Source organism: Phaethon aethereus, assembly GCF_964289735.1.
Source record: "Phaethon aethereus genome assembly, chromosome: 1".
Classification (NCBI taxonomy): Eukaryota; Metazoa; Chordata; class Aves; order Phaethontiformes; family Phaethontidae; genus Phaethon; species Phaethon aethereus.
The window spans coordinates 78,280,953-78,294,944 of NC_138575.1; positions in this window are offsets into that span (position 1 = coordinate 78,280,953).

A 13,992-nucleotide genomic window follows, 5' to 3' on the forward strand; every position below is an offset into this window, starting at 1 on the left:
AACACATTTAGTCAGCCGTTGCAAACTGTCCTACACCTGCATCCTGAGAGACACGTGACACCGTGCATGTTGGAAATGGATTTTAGCAGTTCCTACCTTGACAATGCAGTACATTGCATGGCAGAATCTGACACAGAAGTCAAAGGATTCCTAATACAAGAATAGAATTAATTTTAGAGAATCAGTGGTATGTTCAATCCATTACATATTTGCATTTGGTAGGATAAATATTTGATTACCTGGATTTATTGCTGATGAAGATCAGAAAATTTTAGATTGTTGTCTGTCTTACAATTGGCCCTTCACTTTATACATTAGATGTCATTTTGGGGAAAAATACCTAAATCACTTTGGGAAGGCAGTCAGCTATGTAAAAATAACAGCTGCAGTTGTGATGATTTAGTGACCCTGATAACTAACTTCAGCTACAAGTTAGTGGCAACTTTCTCACTTCTCAAAAGCAAAATTCCTTCTGCAGCCAAGAGGTGCATGCAACCTTTCCTAACGTCTCTGAACACCACTTAGTTTTGTTACAAGACTGAAATATTCATATAGTCTCATGTACATTTGCATCTACTGTATCAGCATGAGTGTAAGCAGCTAACAAAGATTTGTTCTAGTCATCCAGAATCCTTATTTTTAATGAACTAAACTCAATTCAGATGTATACTTAGATTATTGAGTCAAACAAGGCAGCTGAGTGATTTTGTGCAACCAACTTCTAAGATTAGCCAGCTGTGTGAGCTGAAACAAGTGCGTCATTAATGAATTAATAAATAAATCTAGGAAGATGAAACTATCAAGTCTGGTCTATTCATAGAACAAAGTAATCTGAAACAACTGAATTTTGACTCTGAAATTCTGAATGCTCTTGGTCTCCCATGAGGCAGGTATGATAAGGCAACATTCACAGTTTTGTAATCATTTTCTAAGAGAGCTTGAGAGCAGGACAGGATTCATTTTAAAGTGATTACAAATCTCTACTGTTAATCCAGATATCATTTCAGCTTTTAAGAAATGGAAAGCTCTTCTTTAAGGAAACTTAAGCTTGTGTTTTTGAGCTACTTTCAGTATAGATCCAGAGCAAATGCACTTTAATTTAAAATAGTACAATTTCTAAGTCTTAAATTAATCATGTAAATTCTATTAGTTTATTGGAAACATTTTGTCCATGTAATTTAAAAAATGCTATTGAGAAATAAAAAAAAGTTATGAAGTTTATAGGTTTTATTATAAGCATGTTTTTAAAATCTCCCAGATCTAATAGAGACAAATATTGCTAATCTCTATATTACAGCATAGGTCTAGAACCAAAGAACGTGTGTGTGTGTATATAAAAATATATATATAAATATATATATATAAAAAAACATGGCAGTGAACCTGGCTAGTGTATTTTTATTATCCATTTGAGAAAAAAGTAATATATCAACAAATTATCTAGTGAAAAATAAGTGAGATTAAATTTTTTGTTTCACTAATATGTTGCCAGCTGTATATATACAGAAACTAAGAACCACCTATAGTCTCTTATGGGATCACTTTTGATATATTTTCCTTTCAAAATGGCCTCTTCTGAAAAATAAACCTTCCTCTGAAAAGTCTGCTGACACCTAAATTTTACTTCCTTCTCACATTCTTGAACTTTGTTAATCATTATCTGTATCTAAATAGATTGGTTTCTAACCTTCCTTTGCTCTGGGTTTGTAAAAGAATTTAAAAAACAATTTTCCTCAAAAATGAAAAAATATGGGCAGTTACACAAAAGTTAAAGTGTACCCAGAGAAAAGGTTTAATTTAAACATGTCAAATTCAAAGGAACTGGGAATTCTCAGGAAGACTTTTTTCTCTTTTCATCAACTTTAGAAAGGCTCTTTGCTTTTACAAACACAAATATTACTCCATTCCTTTAAAATCTAATTAAACATTTCTCTACAATCTAATTTAAAAATAAACCAAAACCCAGCCTATAAAAGAAACTTTGAGCCAAAGATAAAAAGAAAAAAAAAACCTCTCAGGTTTTGCCTGGATCTTGGAAACATGCATTTGACTTTCTTTAAATGAATGGTTAATGCCACTACACTTGCATACACAAGCAGATCTTGCCTTCATTGCGTGGAAGAGGGGCAGAACCAGATTTTTTTTTTTTTTATTGTGTTAATGTGTATTACATATTTATGTATACAAGCCCCTGCATGAGTACCAAGTTGTACTTTAATCCCAGTTAACCACCGGGCAAAGTATTACCTTAAGCACACCCTGTCTTACAGCACTAGAGCTAGTGCTTTCTAAAAGGCTCTCAAATGGTTTTCTGGCCAGCAAGTATTGACATGATAACTTCTGTTCCTGCTCAAAAATGCCACTGTGGTATTTAACACATTTTAAATACTGGACACATTGCAATGAGAAAACCAGCTGATTTTGCTGGCACAGTTAGCTAAATCAGGAAAGGGTGCAACCCCTGGTTAATGTAGCAGTGCTGGAAGAAGCTGCAAGTTGTGGTTAAACTAGCAAAAATACTTTTTTTTTTTCCCCCTCATAAGTATCATTTTACTATCCCAACACAATGCATAGCTTATCTGACATAGATGGGTCTTCACTACAACTATTTTGGCAGTATTATTCCAGCCTTCCTAGGTGAAACATGTCAACGTCCACTCGAAGCCAGTTCTAAGTGGGAACTGAAAGCATACTAGCTGTGCTAGTGCAGACCTATGTGTAGGCTCGTCTACCCTGTGAAGAAATATAGGTTGCTTCCAGTATTTAAGAACTAGCTCAGATGTTGATATCCCCTTAGAGCTGGCAGCAACAAGGCTTATGAGAAATAAAATGGCCCAGATAGTCATCTGGGGTGAACTGGCAAAATTCTGCACTTAATTGACTGTGTCCCTGTGTGCGGTGGTGACAGTGGTGGTGTTTCTGGGATGGGCTAGCTCTTGTACAGATTTGTTCAAAGGGCAAGACTTTTTCCACTTTTTAAATCTGAAACTAGCCCTCAGTGTTCCCTTAAGATGCAAATAAACTCTTTGGATTCTGGGAAATATTTTGGTCCAATCTTTCTCATCCTCTCTTTGAAGATAATGATGAAACAACCTCATCAGAGTAAATTAAGAAAGAACCGGCCTTCCTCCGTAAAACATCTGCAAGGGTATATTCTAGTGTTTCATATACTGAAAGGTTTCTCAGTAACATCATAAATGAAGGCTGTTCTTAGAGCAGACTAGAACAGGATAAGAAGCTAAGGAAAAAGGAAACTGTGTGGGAGCCTTGAACCAACAAATTGCATAGTAGAAGATTGAGTATTTTCCTTTCACCTGTGCTTTTGCCTCTGCTGTTAAACACACCAGCTTCACATTGCAGCAGAAAATGCCATTTTTCACTGCCATACACTTAAAGAATACATTAAAAAAATGGTTTTAAGAGCAGCATGTGCCTGTGCTACTGCAACCATCCTAGCTCACAGCCATTCTAATTAAAAAACCTAAATTTTGGAGCCCCAAGGACATTGAATCGTTAACAAGAACTTCATTTTGAAAGTTACAAGACAACAGAACCAAGAAAAACACTAGTGACGCTTTTGTCCTCTCCTCTTAGGCAGAAATACTCGCAGGACAAAAGAAAGGACAATTTTTAGTAGTCAGAACAGCAGGTGTGGAGGTTGCCAAGCAGAAGGAAACAAGGCATGCAGGGCAACTGAGAAGTGGCTTTCAATAATTTATCTTTTTTTTAATTTTTATTTTGTATTTTGAGCATGCATTTTTCAAACTGAAAAACCACGTAAAACAAAGCTGTGCTGCTGGTGGTGATACCACAGCCTCAACCTTTGTTTCACATCCTTTGTTTCACAGGATGTAAAAAGTGCTTCTTTATTTCTAGCTTGGGGTTTCTACAGATTTTTTGCTGTGCACAGAGGTATGTGTGAGAGAAGCTACTTGAAAAGACTTGTGTAGAATTCCGTAGAAATCCTGCTTCATGACCTCACACAGATTAAGCATTGAACACCCCCTCCCCATTGAACCCAGTGGAGTTGAGCAAAAATACAGGAATGTACCAGAAGCATTAACTGCAGACTGAAACCATAGCTCATTTAGAAGTGCCTTCCTTTTTTTAATATTTATTTGTATAGGCTCAGTGGGCAGGCACACATTACACACACACAGCATACTCCTTGGTGTTCAAGTACTATGGTAGTATCTGTGAAACCTAGTCATGAGCCACTGCCACCACACTGTGCTCTGCTCCATACAGCTGTGTACCTAAGAAATGGCTTCCACCTGAAACACTTGCCATTTGTATGTCTATAATTACAGTGGCACACAGAGACCAATTTGTATGGAAGAGATGCTGGAAGCAGGCTCTGAAAGCCTCATGTATAGGCTGGGAGGGAGTGAAGCTCAGCTCACACTTTAAACAGGTTCTGGCATTGTATTCTGGGTCATTCCAGCACACAGCTGGCACTGATTGCATGTGACCTATATGTATGCTTCTCTCTGCATAGTTATTAGAATAGTTTACTTTGTTGAAAAATTCCAATATTGATAGGGATTGGTTTTACATTTTTTTAAAACAGTGAGCTTAAAGGCAAAATTTAAATGCCTCAAGAATATAAAACTGCACTCAGTGCCATTATGAAGACTGATGAACATACTTGGTTTCACTCACGGGACTAAGTCCCATTGGATTCAGTCGGGTGCAAAATTCTGTTACTACTGAAATAAGGTTTTGCTGTCAACTACACTTGTGTCCTGGTTTCGGCTGGGGTAGAGTTAATTTTCTTCCTGATAGCTGGTATAGTGCTGTGTTTTGGATTTGGGATGAAAATAATGTGGATAACATACTGATGTTTTCAGTTGTTGCTAAGCAGTCAAGGACTGTTCAGCTTCTCGTGCTGGCCTGACAGTGAGAAGGCTGGGAGTGCACGGGAAGCTGGGAGGGGGCACAGCCAGGACAGCTGACCCAGGATGGCCAAAGGGACATTCCATACCATATGACGTTATGCTCAGTATATAAATGAGGGGAGTTGGCCAGGGAGGGCTGCTGCTCAGGAACCGGCTAGGCATCAGTCGGTGGGTGGTGAGCAATTGCATTGTGGACCACTTATTTTGTGTATCCTTTCATCATTATCATTATTATTCCTTCCTTTTCTGTCCTATTAAACTGTCTTTGTCTCAACACACAAATTTTACTATTTTTCCCTGATTCTCTCTCCCATCCCAGTGGGGCAGGGGGGAGTGAGCGAGTGGCTGTGTGGTGGTCAGCCGCCTGCCAGGTTAAACCACAGGAACTTGAACACAGTTTCACCTTCGCTTGGTACATGTGCATGCCTGGTGGGCAGTCCATGGGCTCACACTCTATGCTGGCAACTATGTAAAAATCACCCCACATCCAATCAACAGTAAATGACCCTGAGGAATTACCACCTTCATGGATGTGTCAGCCCCGTAGCTGGCAGATGTGCTCTACAGCGGGAAACAAAGTATTCCTAAAAGAACATTAACCCACTTTTCCGTAAGCCAGTACTACATTTCTAGTTTCAGCATCTTTCTACATCCAACTGCCATCAGCATGCACTAACAGTAAGCGCCTTGTAACTTTCAGATGGAAAGTGCGCCAAGCCATGCATAAAATAAGCATGACCCCGCCATGTATTTTATTCAGCTCAACTGGCTTACGCTGTGTAAGTTTCCTGTACGTAGTGAAGGGCATTTATTTCTGCATCTCGTGCAAAGTAACTCTACCATAATGTTTTGATTAGCTCCTTAGCTAACTTCTAAATTCCAGGGTAAAATATCGGCCTTATTGAGGTCAATGGGAGTTTTGCCTTCAAGCCCACAGGATGAGCTTTTTACATCAGATGCTCACATCCATAGTAACAAACCACTGCTTGTCTCCGGGTTGCAGTACCAAATAGTTCCATTTGACAGAACTTTCTGAAATAGTCCCTTTGACAGTGACATTCATTTCATCTTTACATTATAGACCAGTATATAGAAAATCATCAACAGAACATATCAACTCCAAATAATTCATATGTAAGGAAGAAAGTATGGCATTCATCATGCATGTCACACAGCAAAGATAGTACTAGCAAGCAGTATCACAGTCTATTTTCTCCTCCCAGATATTTCAGAGTCTACACAAATGACAAAAGACAAGTGGACAGGTGATACTATTTCTGTTTTTCAGAAAAGAAGCTGATGCAGAGCAGTTGCAGTCATAAAGGAAGAATACATCAGGCTGGAGAACTGTATATCAAGTTTCTAAGCCTAATGCCTTACACAGGAAACATTGATTAAAAATGCCATGCTCCTGTGAAAACTGACCAAATTGGGGGGAGTGGGGTAGGATGAGAAAATGGAGGGGAGGCAGGAAGCAAACCAAAAATCCAGACCCATTACCTATGAGAATATAAACTCACTTGATGTTTAAATGATTTTCATAAAGGTTACATACAAAAGAGACCCTGACTATGTAATTCTGCTGTACCCTATTCAGTAATGGTCAACTTTGAAGTCATTATCAGCCCTGGTGATGCCTTCTGTACTAGTTAAGTTAGAAAGCAGCAGTCAGAAGTCTAACTTTCCGACTTTCTGACGGGAACTACAAGCCAGCCACTGCGTCTTTGAGATACTCCTACAACATCTCTGACCCAAAGAACTTAGAATTATTTAACCTGTGTTTAATTAAATACACACCTCAATTTATCGAAAGATTGTGATGAAAGAATACAGGGTTACCAGTATCATTTTAAGCCATCTTTGCAGAAAACAAGCTTAGGTATCTTTGAAGGCTCATACTGAACCTCCACATCCAGAGACAGTGAGAAACAGGACACAACTTGGACATGTTAAAGCATGGAAATAAGAATGCAGTGTTTTAAATCATAATAATGATTTTAAAAATTAGATGGTTTGTTTCTGGAAATTCTGGCTGAATAACTGCATTTCCTCTCTGCAATAATACCACATCATATGCATTACCTCATGAAAGTCTACATAAAGACATATTGCACAGGGAACAGTGTCTCACAGTCTGGTCCCAATGACCCATTCTTTTGGGTATTTTAGCAATATGAAATTAGTTACATTTGTTAAGTGACAATTGTATTATCCTGTAATACAGCTATTTTGCTTGAATGGGGAACATAGAAAATATCATAAAACCCAATCATAACAAAGATGACAAAAATAGCTGGTGCTACAGCATCTAAGGTGGAGGGGCACAATATGTGTGAAAATTTTGTGAGCAGAGTATTATTTTAATCCTTGCATCTCAATGAATTTTCAAGGTCTGTTCGCAAACATCATATCTATTGTAACAAAATTTTTTGAACCTCTTGTCTAATAAAAATATAATCCTTTTGGCAGCCGTCACGGATGCTCATTCTGCAGTGACTTTCTTTTCACTAACCATAAGGCCTTTGATGCCCACTACGCAATATATTTATCAGTATGGATGAAGTCATATACCCCAGAAAATCAAGCATGTCTTGGGCCAGTAAATTACAACCAAAATGTACTGAATTCTGAAATCCTGAGAACTCAAATGGAGCTAAACTGAATCTAAAGGAGTCTGTGCATAGCAGAGGGGCTTTTTATATTTAAGAATAATCCACTTCTGCTACAGGTTCCAAAACTGAATTCCAGCCTTCCCACAAACAAAGAGGTCTGATACACAGAAAGAAGGACTGAAATCTGCCTTCCTTATTTTACCTGGAATGACAACTCACAGAGACATCTCTTGAAATCTCTGGAGGAAAGATAGCTAATTTTTCAAGGGGCAAAGGAGGGGATGAGATAGAAACTAAAGTGTTAGTGTAATGGAAAATGGGGTCGTCCAAGTAAGGAAATAGGAGCCAGATGCAGAAGTGATTTCTCTCCTCTTGTATAACCTTATTCTGTTTTCCCCCATCTTTTACCTCCTTCAGCTGCTTAGATCATGATCCTAGCCAAAATGGTGTGAATAGAAATGACCAGATGACTTCTGAAGAACCTTCCTGTTCTTGAATTTTACTCTGCTTTCTAATTGCCTCTAAAATCCTTCTCTACCTCCCCATCATCTCTGAGTTCATTGACACATGATCTTTTCGAGGCAGAAATCAAAATCAGCAGTCCATTCCTCAGATTCCTTGGTAATCAACTGTCTTCTACACTATTAAACATATTGCTTTGGTTGTGGTATTTGAGCAAAGGTCATATATTACTCCCTATTCTCCCTGTTGCCCTATTTTCTCCCTCAAAAAAAAATCCTTATCTTGGTTAACACCCCTTGCCTCTAAATCCTCATGTTTTAATACCTAGACTTTAACCTCAGTTAAAAACATAAGCATAGACTGCAGCATGTTTTGGTGTAATTTAATTACCATCTAGGATTACTGTCCTATTCAGGCACCACAACAATGGTAAAGGAAGCTTTTCAGGCTCTTCCAAGGGCTTTTGAATAGTCAGTGCATCAGCTGTTGTAGCTACTGTACGTCTTAAATGTAACCATAAGTCAAACAAACTTTTAAGTATGTTGTCAAGAAGTTTTGCTTTAAGAAAATAATCTAGATTTGTAATTATAGCAAAATGTAGCAAATAAACACAGCCTTCCTAAGAAGGCTTAGGCAATCCAAGGTCTTTCATGCAAAGATGCTAAATAAGAATAAATTACATCTTATCCATCCTACACTAATACAATGGGAAAATTAATTGTCCTGGCCACAATACTGAAAAATTTCTAAGCATTGAAATCTTACTGATTCCAGGAAATCATCTGCCCAAAGAAGGTTTACATAGCTTTCAAAAGACAGAATAATTCCTTATTCCATGTGCACAAATTCTGAGGTTTCTTCTGCCTCTCCTTTGCATTGAGACACTGTTAACCTTGCTGCCTCATCCTAAAACATGTATTCTGACGGATTTAAACAGAAATAAAACATCACACTAATCACTGGAACTGCAACAGCGCTTTGTTTTGTTTGTTTCAGGTTGGTTTTATTTCTTCCTTCCAGGAAGCATTACACCTTGCTACAACTGCTAGAACTTCAGTTTAAGCGTCCTAGTTTTGTGCTTACTGGCCAGCCTGGTAGCACTACCATATGGCTATACTCTAGATAGTTAAGTTCAGCTCTGTTCTTTTAAGTCAGTTGTCTAAATTTCTTTCACATATAGTTTAAAGCATAAGAATTTCCACAAGTTCTTGTTCTTAGGAAGTCTTCTTTGAGGAAAAGAGCTGATCTCCTGCTTGTTCATGGTGTGAATCAAAATAGACAATTTGATTACACTGCACACACCAAAAATTAAGGTTTATAACAAGAATAATCATTAATAAAGTCAGCTAAAACTATTTTTTAAATGAAAAATGTTTCTTATTCTAGATGTAAACATTTGAGAATAACAACAGGAAAAAACCCCAAAATTTTTATTCTACAAACATCCAAAAGCTTATTTTATTTCTTCCTAATTTATAGAGCAGGAGAAATACACACTGTTCTGGGTCAAATGAAACATTCTGGGTTGATTTAACAGTTGTAGGTTTTTTTCCTCCTTGAAAAGGCAAAAACATTTCTGTTGAACCTTATTTCATGTCACTCCATTCCTCATACAATATGCTTTGATTTTTCCATATGGCCACTAACTCGGAAATCTAATTCTAATTCCAACTTCATTACGCTGAAGTCAATAACAAAAGTTTCAATATAAGAATAAAAAATGGAAGTTTTGATTCTTAACAGTAGATTTTTAAAGGTATTTCAGTAGGTTAGACTGAAATTCCTGCAGAAAACTTGGCTGTCATATCAGTCATAGATCAAATCCAGTTTTCCTTCTGCAGAACAGACCGCTAGATATTTGAAAGTGGACATAAGCAAAAGTTTGTCTTGGAGGTAAGTTTCTTCTATATCCCTTTCATTAGAGGCTTACAATGTTTTGAAGAAAAAAATGTACTCCTGAAAATTTTCTATGCAATTATTGTAACACTGTATTATTACAGTTATTTCATTGTTTCTAGAAATGTCTGCTCTTCTCTGGAGCTCTTATCAGCATGGATATCTTTTAGCTCAATTACGCCTATTGATTAGTTGTAAATAAATAGTAAATGCTGTTGGGCCAGTTTAACATTCATTTATTCTTGCATTACAAAAGGGCTGATCTTCCCTTGCTGTATCACTCCTAATTTTATATGTACTTTCACATCCCACTTTCCAATAAACCATTTCAATCTTTTCAGTAGTCTCTCTGGAGCAAGTCTTGTATCACCGGTCATGTGAGAAATATGGGAGAAACTCAAGAATCCTTGATTAGGAAGCTAGAATTATCTTTCAATAAGGCTTGGATCACAATGCTTATTTCAAAGATGCACTTAGAAAATGAAAGAGTATTGAAATACCAATTCATTTGAAGAAGTAAGGAAATGGTTTCAAAATGTTTCAGATTAGACTGATGTTTACATAGCTTAAAAATGGTGTTTTCTTTGAGAAAGTACATCACAGTAGCTCAGAAACCCGATCAATTAGAAACACCATCCAGTGAATAACAAAAAGTCAGTTTAAAGGAGGCCTTGTTCCTAACCTGATACACTTCTAAGTAAGAGCTATTTACTCATGCGGGATGCTTTTGGGTCACATCTTTCTCCCCCCTCACTACTGTCTTTACCTCAATTGTATACTGAAAACGTCAAACAAAAAGGGTAAATCTGCAGTTTCACCTTGCTCACAAGCTCAAAGCATAGCAGCTTTGGAAGGCAATGTTGAACAGATGAATTTCCAAAGCAAGTCACGCAGTTATCATCTTCCTCATATTATAAGGTAATTAACAATAATTGGGCAGGCCATTCTAACTTACAGAAATCTCTCAGTCTAAAAAAAAAACCCCTCACCTTGAAGTACAGCACAGATTAAGAAAGAATTTAAGAAGAATCACACTTAGGAAAACAATTCTCAGTTAATCAGGCTTGCAGCTTGAAACTGCAGCACCGTGGGTACCAAGTCCCACTTAATCCTTCACATAAAGGTTCATAACCAGGCTAGGCATCGGCACTGTAACTGCCTTCCGATGTCATAAACCTTGTCACAAAGGGGCTCTTCATTTGAAGATTATTGCAAAATATTCTCAGAGATGAGACCAAAGTTCATCTGAAGAAGTGATAATCTTCTTCAGGGAAGTCAAGAGGCAGCAACCAGAACTTAAACATCAGAGTTTGCTTCCTTGCAGAGCACAGTCACTTGATAATTAATAAAGGTAAAGATTGCAAAAAGCACACATCTAAGAATCACTGGTGCATATGAAGGAGTAAGCCTACTTGTTTATCTAGTGGAAAAATACCTGGGATCTTCAAACAGAGAAAGCAAGACGTAAAGAAATCCAGAAGGCATTGTTTGTTAAAGTAAGCCGGAGGAAAACTGGCTAGGAAGGAAGGCAAATATGACAATTTATGTTTACAACCCAACAAGCAATGAGAAAAGCCCTGTATGTGACAGCAACACATAGACTCCTGAATTAAAGATCTCTGACTGGCTGCTAAACACGTGCAGTCCAAGACAAACAGGCGCACTTAAGAAGAGACCTGTGGGGATATCAGCTCAATGAACTTGAAAAAAGCTCTTAATAAAGCACTCAGTTGCAACTGTATAAAACAGCCAGGTCAGAAGAACATCCACATGAAGAGCTAACAAAGCACTTGCAATTAAAATAATTAATTTAAAAATCCATGCAGTTGTATTGGTGTGACTACCCACAGGCATTTTCAAACTTTCTGTGGGAACGGAGTGATCAGCATGTTTTTTGAAATTCAATATTACTATTAAAAAGGCAGATCTCCCACAGAAGTACATACACAAGGTTTCAGGGCAAATCAGTGCTTGAAAGCGCTGCCCGTTATCCTGAGGCACGCATTTGGGTTCTGTTGTTTGTCTTATAGGTGGAGGAGAACACGAGCCAGTTCAGCCTTACTTAAGCACACGAGCATGTCAGTGGGCCTCTGAAACTAATCACATAGAGCAAACATCCATAGCACCAGGAACATTAGTCAAAACTCCCATCTTGGTCTCATAACAAGGGAAAACATCCCAGTTATCCACCTTTTCTCCAGTCAGGCTTCCCATTGTACTCTTAAGCTACTAGCTACAGGCAAGAAGGAGTTCCAAGAAGGTGACAGAAGAACAGAACAGGGAGCCAGCTGAGACATGCATGCTACGGGAAAACATAAAACTCCTGAACGTTGGGACCTCCTACAGCACATCTCCTGGCTACAGAGGTAGGTCTTCCAGCCTGCAAAGGAGTTTCTGGCAAAGCACGAGCAGAGGTAGACAAAGGAAAAGCTGTATGCACGTCTGCGTATTTAAAAGAGAGAATGCAATGCGAGAAGTCTAAAAGTAATTTGGTTTTATTACAAGCAGGTACCTAGTGGGCACTACAGCAAAAACATTTCCACTATAATAGATCTATCAACCTGTCAGCACTACACCGTGGCACCTAATTAGCCTGCTACTTTTTAATCCATCTTGCATCATATTTCAATTTGCCTTTGTAGTTGGAGCATGAAAAACATTCTGGAAAGGTTTGTTGTACCGTAAGAAAAAAAAATCATGAGCCTTAAGTATTTATATTATGCCACATATATCTACGTCACCTATTTTTACTATTAAAAACCAGACTAAAGCTTCTTTACTTTTAATGAAATTTATTATTGAAAATAAAAACTCTTTGCATATTCTGTATAATTCATATTGTTCTGTCAGGCAAACACATCATTCATATTGTTCATCTGTATGAAGATAAACATGTTTATTCTCCCATTGGCTCAGTGCTATGAGAAAATCAATGCGCTCTAAAGCCACCCATAATATAACTCAAAAAATGAGTTATATGAACTCAATCAGTCAGAACTTTCTTACTGGAAAAAGGTAATCCGATAATTAAAGCAAGCTGGTTTTCATCAGGAAAATCAGCAGGTTTACAACACAAAATAACTACTGGTGCAAACATTAATATTTTCTCTACTGTTACAAACCTGATTCAATGTGGAAGTGCATATACAGATAATTTCCATATATTTAAGCACAGTCTGCAGACAGTACCTAACAGCCTCGAGTGGTACTCTCTATTTTTCAGCTATGCACAGGCTAAAAATCTACCAGTTGCTTCAGTGCTCCATGACCAACCGACAACTTAGGCCTCAAGTTTGATAATCAAGTATAACAGAAATATATAATAACCACTAGAATGTTGACACATCATTGTAAGCACACCCTCTCTCCCCTATGCATGTATAGTTCTGTCATAGTATTGCAATACAGGAGTATCAATGCAATCTACTTTGTTAAGGGGTTGCGGAGCAAGAGCCAGACTGAGAAAAAACCAAAACAAAGAACCTACTCGTGTTAATGGACTTGGACCTTTCTGATGTCTCTCTCTTTTAAGAATAAGCTTTTTAAAGATAAAAATGATTCTGTCATTAATTACAAACAGCATGACTTCTGTTCAAACGGTAGGAAGTTTTACTTCTGGAGAAAAAGTGATGTGAAAGTGATTTCCCGCTGTTATTTGAACGATTTCTGTAGCATTTTCAGACAATATATTTTCAGGCATTCATCTTAAGTGACAGGGAATATTCTTGGATGCTAATTAAAATCTGACAGGTATATTCATACTGCCTTAACAAAAAGAGTTCCCATTTGCGTGTAGCAGCTTGACTTTGACCCTTTGGATTTTGCCAAGTAATCACTAGCCTCTTGGTGGACTTCACTAGGACTCCTTTGGTCATGAAGAAGGATTCTATATTGGAGAAAAGAATACTTCATGTAACTTGTCTCTGAAAGTTTATTGTTACATGTACTTCACAATTCAGTGGAAATGGCATTTCAGGCTCTGTCCTCTGATTTTCAGTCATTTTTAGCACGAAAAACTAAGTTACCTGTTTTTCTTAACTAATTACTGCTTTGAGCAAGCCATAATGCTGGGAACTCATATCCTCTCTTGAGTAGTGCCACACTTGCACCAATAAAGCTGCACA